At 35.4% G+C, this 10067-nt stretch overlaps 1 protein-coding gene and 1 non-coding gene across 2 annotated transcripts in view; one reads left to right on the forward strand and one right to left on the reverse strand.

The window, feature by feature from the left end:
- Positions 1-7931, reverse strand: part of CTNNA3 (catenin alpha 3) — a 1348033-nt gene extending 1340102 nt beyond the window's left edge. The window contains exons 1-2 of the mRNA XM_032491494.1: positions 7807-7931; positions 5685-5780 (exon numbers count right to left, since the gene is read on the reverse strand). The gene's annotated coding sequence lies outside the window, so the exon portion shown is untranslated. The remainder of the gene's footprint in view (positions 1-5684; positions 5781-7806) is intronic.
- A 524-nt stretch (positions 7932-8455) lies between these two features.
- TRNAS-UGA lies at positions 8456-8537 on the forward strand. Its single transcript has one exon. It is a non-coding gene; the product is annotated as a tRNA-Ser (tRNA).
- The last annotated feature ends 1530 nt before the right edge of the window (positions 8538-10067 follow it).

Consider the following 10067-nt stretch of genomic DNA (forward strand, 5'->3'; position numbering starts at 1 on the left):
TCAACTAACATGTAATTTCATTTATTTTTATTTATTGTTTTATTATATTACTTTAGTTATTTTCTACTTAACTTACTGTCTAATTATTAATAATTACAGCTTATAATTTATAAAGCTCCATAGTTACCTAGATTTATTAGGTATACCTGCTGTTATGTGATATTTTATTCCACACTAAAACAAAAAAAAGAGGCTATCTGTATATATGATTGATAGAATTAACCAACAAATTTGGCTTAACTCCTACCCACAACTAACCAAAGTTGGTAAGAGTCTGTTTTCCAAAGAGAACATTTATCCTTTGACGCTTCCTTATTAATTTCTAAATCTCATTTACAAAATAAACAGCTGTTAATAAGCAAAGCAGGAATTTGGCAGCAATCTAATTTTTTAAAGTAGAGTTTTAGGAGAAAATAAAAAGATAAAAGCAGTATCTGACCCTTTCCCTACTCTCTTTTCTTACTGCCCCCCTAATTTCTTACCAGAAATTATTCTACATGAAATTCCACCCACTTTAAGCCTTATTCAAAGGAGAATCTCCATCACAGAATGACAATGATGATCACCCTACAGCACTTGACAAATAACAGAATAATGTGCTGGTAAAAAAAAAAAAAAAAAAAAAAAAGGCAGAAACATTTACAGATCTATTTACTTATTTGTTAAATGAACCATTTCTTTATTCGCCTATTCTGTAGCCTGCATTTTCAACGTTCAGTAATAGTACAACTTCTAAATATCCTAAACCAAAACAATAAAGACAATGGTAATCTAATTTTTGAATAATACGTCTGTTCTAATTTAATTTCTACATTGCTGCATTCAAAGAACAATAGGCAGTAAAGTCATTAATATCCTTTTAAGATTTTCTAATAAGAAAACTATAAACTGTGTACAATGTAGTTCTGAAGGAACTGAATGGTCAGAATGTACTTATCTGGCTTATTTCCATGATAACTAACAAATTAAGACCAAATCTTGAAGCCAACGTACAAGTTTATGTTCTAAGAAAAGAATCAGTATTAAAATTTGGCAATACTTTTGGGGTGATAAAAATGTTTTGGAACTAGACAGCAGTGACAGTTGCACAAAACTGTGAATGTACTAAATGCCATTGAATTGTTCACTTTAAAACAGTTAATTTTACTTTTTGTCAATTTCACCTCAATTTTTTAAAATTCGTACAAGCAATACCAAAAATCAACAAGACAACTTTCACAGTTTCCAAGACCTTTTAAGATTCTTGTTCCCGACATTTTACAAGAGGAAAAAAAAACTTAAAAGGAAAAATGTTTAGATTTCTCATGTATAAACGCAACAGGCAAATAATCTTGAATGCTAATCTCCCAAAAGTATTTAATTTGATTGGTGCCCCACCCACCCACCTGTTTCTTCATCTACTCTCCCTTTTCTCTTGAAGGGACAGTCACAGTCTGACTTCAAACATGTTATTTGTAGTTCTAGGGAAAATCTCAAAAATTTCTGAGTAAAATTTACACATATTAAGGCAAAAAAACAGAGAGGTTAAAAGGTTACTCTCTTAAGTAAATCAGAATCAGATGACTTGCATCTTTAGAAATAAATATAAGGTTGAGACACTGCTTTGGGAAAGAGTCCCAGTATTCTCCTCACTTGCTAAAAGTAATAATAAATCCTTTCTTTTCCCAGTCTTTGGCCTGGTTGTGTCTTTTGGCTCAACACCTACCAAGAGGCAAACCCAGTTTTTCAAGTAACAAAGACTATCCCAACTCCAAGATTATTTTAAAAATTATTAAATAAATAAATAATACCAGTTTAAGCCCTTGTTGGACCTTTTCTTAGGAATTTTTTAAAAAGAATGTTAAGACTTCTAGCTAAAGTTTGATTAAACCTACAATTTTTTATCCAGCCACACTATCAAACACATGTAAGAATAAAAACATTTTCAAACTTGCAAAGTTGAAAGATACTTTTTCCCTTTCATTCATCCTTTCTAAGAAAGCTACTGGGAGTACATGATCCCCTAAACTGAGAAAGTAATCTGTGATAGGGGAAGATGTGATCAAGGAAACAACAGAAATCATTACAGGAGAGAACTGAAGGGACATCCCAGGATGACAGGTGAGCAGAAGGCTTAAGAGCAACTGGTCCAGATTGGAGAGGAGGATAGAAGGCTCTAGAAGAGACAACTGGATGAAAGAAAGAAGGAATGAAAAAAGAAAAGTGGGAGGGAAGGAGACAGGGAGGGAGGGAGGAAGTAGGGAGGGAGAGAGAAGAGAAGGGGAGAGAGAGAGAAAGAATAGATGGATGGAGACAGGGAAAGAAATCTAATAGGTCACCTGGTGTATCTAAATATAATGAGAGATTTATAGTTCTGTCAGTGAATTTGGGGATGAACTGTTGATATTCATATAGAAAATTAAGCAGACAAAAAAGAATAATACAATCATTAACACCTGGGAAAACAAAGGTTCTAGCGGAAAGGACATTAATCATAGTATAATATGTGGCTTAACCATAAGTAATAAATACATAATCATAATAATATAAACACTGAATATTATTTTAACCAAGTATCATCATATAATTTAAAAATAAGATATGGAAAAGGAAGAGTATATTTAAAAAGATAAAGGCTTATATTTTATAGTAAAAAGTCAAAAGATAAAATCTGAAACTAAAAATTCAAGAAATAACAGTATAAGAATATTGTTTAGAAAGATGAAAGCAAATACCAGAATAAACAACTAAAAAACTTAGAAGTGGTCATCATATCTGAAAAGTGAGACATAAGAAGGGGGATCATGGAGAATAAAATGCTGTTTTTTCTTTAAAAGTCTTGTCATACTAGTTTGCTTTTAACAAGTTTTTGTAGCACTAGGTAAAAAGTAAAGCTCAACTGAAAAAACAGTACTTAATAGATGTCTATAATACCAACTGTTGGGCCTGTATTTTAAAAGTCAAACAAAAGTACTACGGTATATAAAAAATTTTAAAGTGATTAAATTACAACATGTTTATGTGTATATAGATCTTTATTCATTTAAAGTTAAAATCTTATTTGAGCAACTAAATGGGACATAGTCTTAGAAAAATGCATCATAAAAATCTCAAAAATCATAATTTTTACAACCATTGTTGACTTTATCATCTTTTTTTTCCCTTTTTTTTAAATTGAGGTGTAACTGACAAACACAAGTTGACTTTATCATCTTTTTTTTTCCCTTTTTTAAATTGAAGTATAACTGACAAACACAATTGTAAGATATATAAAGTGTTCACTGTGGTGATTTGATACATGTATACATGGTGAAAGTATTCTCATCATCTAGGTAACATATCTAATACTTCACATATTTATCTTTTTATGTTGAGAATTCTTTTTAATAATTATCCTGGCTATTTTTTTATTTTTTATTTTTTATTGAGGTATGACTTTATCTTCTTAACCTTGTGTTACTAATTTCACCCAAACTGAGAAGCCATTTTATGTGTTCTAAGCACGTCTTGTACTTGATATGACTTTCTAATTAAAAATGCACTCTATTTTAGGATTAAAAAAATAACCTTTCATTTCAGAGCTCATCAGTGGTAGAATGGCCTTATTTCTTACTACATACTTGCTCGAATAATGATCCAACAACATAAAAATGGGCAGCAGTTTCATCAAGATATTCTTCTAATAGAGTATGAAATTAGATGAAATGTCTTCTAACTTACAATCTCTCTCACAACATATTAGTTTCTCATTTTTTCATTTGACCATGTAACTCTTTAAGACCTGAGTATTAAAACTGTGCATTACAACTTGTCAAGAAAATATTAAGAAATATGTTAAGATGACAAATTGAGCACACCCGTATCTTCTCTCCCTTTCAAGACTCCATTAAAATTGTAGAGTTGAACAAATAAGTCCAGTTCCTCAATGATCAGAGAACACACCAAACCTGGAACAGTGTTTATGGGAGAAATGCACACAGATGGGAACAATAGCAGGCTCACAGTTCCCTGTTGCCCATTACAGAGCTAAAAATGTAAATGGTTAGTTATGTGATATAGGTACCCGCTCTGAAAGAAAAAATAATGGGGTAAGAATTGCAATGACTTACCAAAGTACCTGTATTACACATGTTTATTTAAATTTTTAATTTAAAAATCAGTACAGTTCAATTTTAGAAAAGCTGAGATTAGAAAATGAAATGGCCCACACAAATTTTCTTTGAAAAGTTCAGTTCAAAGTTCCAGTTCAAAAGATTTGATTTTTCCCAAAAGGGTACCAAATCAAATCATGATAAACCTATTTGAATGTGTCAAAAGCATTTCAAATATAGTATACATCTACAGCAGAATTCTGTCATCCTTAACCTGCTCTCCTTTTCTAGATCATACCCATATCCTATCTGTGACTAGTAGAAGAAAATCTAGTAGAAGAGGCAGTAATATGAAGGATTTTACCTATCACAAAAAAAGATAATTCACATAACAATTAATCAGAACAACTAGAAGATACTATTTATTGCTCATCATCACTATTTAACAGAATAATAAGAATGGGGGCATAAGAAAGTCAAGAGTGTAGCGAAATAGACACTAAGACACTTTTGGTGTGAATACAAATTGGGTAAGCATCTCTGAAGAGCAGTTTGGCAACAAGTACCAGAATCTTTCTTTAAATCCTACTTTTGACCAGAAATGTCACATCTAGGCATTTTTCCCAAGGAAATAACTAGTCAAGTATTTAAAGATGCATGTACAAGGAAGCAAGCAACATGGTTTGTAATCATGAATAATTACAAATAATCTAAATATCCTACAATGTGGACATTAAAATAATGATGTAGCTGTCTAAACATACAAACATCAACATGGAAATATCTTTTAAGAATAGAGTAAATGAGGGGGGAGACAGAAACATTTATAGATCTGTTAACTTATGGAAAAAAGTAGCTTTATTAAAAGTATGTATCTAAAAAAAAAAAGTATGTAGTGTTTCTCCAAGTAATATGTATCACTATTTTTAAAGACAGACAACGTCCCCATACATTCTGATAAAAAAGATCTAGAGCAAAGTCTGGAAATGTGAACTCTCAACATGCCCCCTCCCTACATACACACACACACACACACACAGGCACTCTCACCTGGGTAATCCTGGTGCAAGTGTTCTGCAGAGTGCCCTTTGAAAAATAGTATATTAACATATCTTGGGAAAGAGTGTATGTGCAAAATAAAAGAATAATGAAATAGGAATCTACATTCTGGAACTGATGTTGAATTAGGGAGAATAAGACACAAAAGAAGACAATGAAATATAATATTTCCACTCAATGGACTAATAAGCAAACATTAAAATAATAACCACAATGACATTTCCTTCTGGAATGATGAAAATGTTCTGTATTAGATAGTGGTGATGGTTGCACATCAAGAATGTAGTGGAAGCCCCTGCAGTGTATGTACACTTTAATGGTTAAAATGGTGAATATTATATTATGTGAATTTACCTCTATAAAACAAAAATAGAAAAATTGTCATGTACATAGTTAAAACTGCAAGGAAGTATGTAAGTATAAGGGGAAAGACAGAGTAGAAATACAAAAAAAAAGGGCTTATTTGGTGGGTTGAGTGGGTTTTTTCTATTTTTTCGATCTTTTTATTAACATTATTATATTGTTTTTATAACAAAAAAGAGGAGGGTGGGATACCTTTATTAACAGCCGAAGTTAGTTTGCATCCAATGTGGGAAGGGTGGTCCTCCTTAAGTGCAACTGAAGTGTCATTATATGTTGAGAAGATGGATACTGGAATAAAGAAAAACAAAAATTATCCACCACAATATATTCAGTATCTGATATCTCATAGGCCTTTAATACTCAATTCACAACTTTCCCCTAGTGTTGCCTTTCTCTAGTGTCATGTACACACTTCTAGATCTACATGCCACTGAGTCAGAGACTAAGAAAGAATATATAAGGGGAACAAAATCTAGTAAGAACACTGAGCTGATATAACAAATTATAGTCTTGAATCCACCACTAATTAGCTACGTGATCTTGGGCAAACCACTCATGGGCCACAGTTTCCTGTCTGTAAATAAGGGGACTGGGCTAGCTTTAACATTTCTTCCGGCATTAAAATTCTGATTTATTAAAATTCCAGGGGAAAAAAAAAACAAAAAGATTCAAAATAAGTTTTGATTTGCTATAAAAGAACAAAGAAATGCCATATTGCTCCCAAACACATACTGCATCCCCCATCCCCCATCAGTATTCAGCCTCTGAAAGTGGCATCAAGAAATGTTTTTAGTGAAAGCTACAGATAATTGCCTTCTACATCCAAATTAGCTTAATAAAAACTATTAATAAAAAAACAGAATTTAAGTGTGGCATGGAGGAGGAGGCAATCAGAATCACATGGGACCTGTACAAAGTAAAACGTCCATGGTTTCAAATCAACATTTTATGGTATACTGTCATGAATGGTAATATATTTGTCATAATTGGGTTGGATATATATACATTATATTTCTTTTTCCCTTACTCTCCACTCACTGCATTAAATGGCAATGCTCAAGAGCTAACTTTGGAAAAGAACTCATTTGGAAATTCACACTTTTTGGAAAAAAAAAAACTACAGTAATTTTGATCTCTTGGCTCATTTTAGCAATATGCTAAATATTTTAAAAAGCAATTTCACTTTTTGAAAAGCCCACATTAATTCAAATAAGCTGAAAATTAAATGTTAAATGTAGGTATTTCACTTTTGAAATGTTGCTAAGAAAATTTAATCACAATTGTTCTTACCAATTACACACTAACTTTGTAATAGATTCTTTTCCTTTGTAGTCGTCCTTTCCCCTCACCAAAAAACAAAAACTCTCAGTAGAATTTTTCGTTGAACTATTTTAACCATAATCCATTCTCATTAATGTCAAGCTTTGAAGCAAGTGAAGAGAATTCTTAAAAGGGGAAGTTAAGGAAGAGTAAGAACTTTTCATAAATATTATCATTCAACTGCACAGAAGAAAGGAATAAAAAAAGACTTCAAGGTACAACCAATAAAATATTAAGAGTAAATTATAGGTTATCTCAGAGCACACGAAGAAGCTAAGAATAAGCTAAAAAGACAAAACTTTTTTTCTTCTTGCATAGTATTTATAGGAAAAGTTCATACATATAAAATTGATATGTGAACGTCAGGAATAATTTTGCTCCCATATATTTTTCCCCACATAGTATTCACAGAGAAATTGAGACCACTTGTGTAGCTCTGCCAAATTAAAAAGAGACAAAATTTCTAAAAGCAAAATGCTTCTCAAGTATTTTGCTCCCCTTCCACAATTACATTTGTTTGGACACTTAGCACCTTAATTTAGTTAAGAGAAACTGTATTTAAAAATTCCAAAAAACTCACACAACTATCAAGTGGGGTCACTTAACATCTGGACTTTCAAAGGGCAAAAATCTTTCTTCCTGCCTTAATATGAAATGTAAAATTATGAGAAAGGCAGTGACGTTTCCATGAAATTTAAATCAGTAAAAGGCTGCCTATTGTTTTTCCCAAATCTTCCGTCAACATAACTTTCTGCCTATGAGGGGCCTCGTGCTATGGGTGGGAATGCGCAGGCGCTCAGGAATTAGCGCGCCAAACCGCCAGCCCTCGGCCAATCTCTTCGCCTCAGTTCTCTCAGGTGGGCGAGACTCTGAGGTAGGTACGGGCCTACCCAGTTCTGAGAACTTTAACGAAATAACTCAAATAAAGCACCTAGCGCAGTAGCTACACTTAGCATGGAAGGAAACGAATGGCATTTAAAGGTAAAATGCAGACCTAATGTGCAGAACTTTGTTCTCAGACTACCTCCAAGGCTCCCCACCACTTGAGACCGCACTCAGGGCACGATTTCTTCCAGTTGGGCTCGGCGACGAAGGGGTCATTGGGGAGAGAAAAATGAGCGTAGACTGCGTGGGAAGGAGCCTGGGAGAGGCGAGCCTACGGGCCACCTCACGCCTCCCCTCAAACCTCCCTCTCATTCCGCAGAAGAAAGAGCTCCACGCGAGGCCAACGCGGGAAACGCAGCCGGAGACTCGTCCCCTGACCGATAATGCAGAAATTTTCCAGAGCGCGGGCCCGCAGCACTGAGCGAGACTGATCCTTGTTTCACAGCTCTCGGTGACCTAATGAGGAAGCGGGAGGGCAAAAATCAGGTCAGCGACCAAAATCCAAGTAGGGTTGCGATTTTCTGAGCGCAGGGAAGGGGAGGGTTTCTAAGACCCTTCTTTAAAGGCGTTTACTTGAACCACTTAAGGGAGTTTCCATTAATTCTTCGTGTTCACGAAACAGTTCTAACAAATTGAGCACTGCCGCTTCTCAGAGCAAAGCTCGGGGAGGTCGTGGGCCCCTCCCACACGTGGGTGTGGTGCGCGTGCGCACAGTTGTTTTTACACTAAAGTGTCCCCGCCTTCTTCTTCTCCCTGTGGCAGCGATGGCCGAGTGGTTAAGGCGTTGGACTTGAAATCCAATGGGGTCTCCCCGCGCAGGTTCGAACCCTGCTCGCTGCGGAAGTTAGTGGCTTCTTTTTTTTTTTTTTTCTTTCCCCTTTCAATAAATGCCATCAAATGACAATCCTTATTCTTCCCGCGTTATTTCCCACATCTGCCGGCTAAACGGCCCCAGAATCTAGTGTGTCAAAGAAGAGTAAATAAATGTCAGTGCTGCAAACATACGCTAATGGGAAAAACCTCCCCTCACCCTAAACAGTAAGCTAACAGTTTTAGAATCTTGTTCCTCAACGAGAAGATCAAGTTCACAAAATAAAAGTAAAACGAGTATAAATATTGGCGGATTTTTTCAGGCTATCACAGCCTGAACAATGCTACCTTTCCTTTAATCCCACAATCACTTTCAACGGTTCCCCCACCCGATACACGATCTTGAGGCTTTTCCCTCAAGACTCCAACTTTTTCACGCCTTATAATACAGAGCAGTTCAGCCTGTCACTGTGCATTGGCATTGTTGTGCCCAGCAATCCAAGAGCCCCCTTACAAGGCAGTGGAGGTTATAAATACGATATCAAAGTCTCCTTCCCCCAGCCAAGTAATTCTCTACCCACTTCTCTTAATAGAAGATAAATCCTGAAACTTCCCAGAGTTCAAAATTTTTTAATGTAGATAGACCAAAGGGAATTTTTTTTGAAAATTGTAATCAGTTGATCTGTTAGGCAAATGCTGAACTCATAATCATCCCTCCACTTCCAAATCCAGGTCCTTCTCCATATTCTTCCAGTGTGTGGCATCCCAGTTTGTGGCATCTCCAGACATGGGGCAGGACACACTCACTTGGAGTCATCCTGATGATTCCTGTTCTTCACCTCATTTTCTATCCAATCCAAGTGCCACTGATCTTACCCCTAAATATGCTCAGAATCCACTCTGTTCCAAATCTACCACTGCCACCCAGTCTAAATCAACATCACCTCTCATCACAACCGCTTCTCAGCCTCCTGTCTCCCCCAACAACTCTTCCTCCCCTTTAATCTATTGTCCATAAAATTTTTTTTTAATTTAATGCACATTTGGTCTAATAACTCTCCTCCTGAAAACCTTTCTGGGGATTCTCGTGTGCTCTTATAATAAAGACTAAAATTCCTAGAACAACCCCACAGCTCCCCATGATCTTGCCAGCATACCTGTTGGGCTTCTCCCACTCATCCTCTGGCAAGATGTACCGTCCTTTCTTTTAGATCCTTAAAGAAATCAAACTCTTTCTCTCCTTAGGAATTTTACACGTGTTCCAGTGTAATCCTCTCATCATATGGGTCAGGTCACCTTATGTGATTTCATACCATTTTAATCTTTTTCTTCACACTTATCATACTATGTGATACGTTAGTGTGAATATTTGCTTAATTTCTCCCTGAATATGAACACATGGGGTGGGTTGTCTGTGTATGTTTGTGTGTGTGTGTTTAACCACTAAATCTCCTTGTCTGATACTTAGTGGGCCCTCAGTAAATAATTTTGTTGAATGAATTTTGTGGTTGAGAAGGTCAGAGAGCAAGAGGTCTCACAATACCTGAAGAAATGGGAGGC

The sequence above is a fragment of the Camelus ferus genome, chromosome 11 (genome assembly GCF_009834535.1).
Source record: "Camelus ferus isolate YT-003-E chromosome 11, BCGSAC_Cfer_1.0, whole genome shotgun sequence".
Classification (NCBI taxonomy): Eukaryota; Metazoa; Chordata; class Mammalia; order Artiodactyla; family Camelidae; genus Camelus; species Camelus ferus.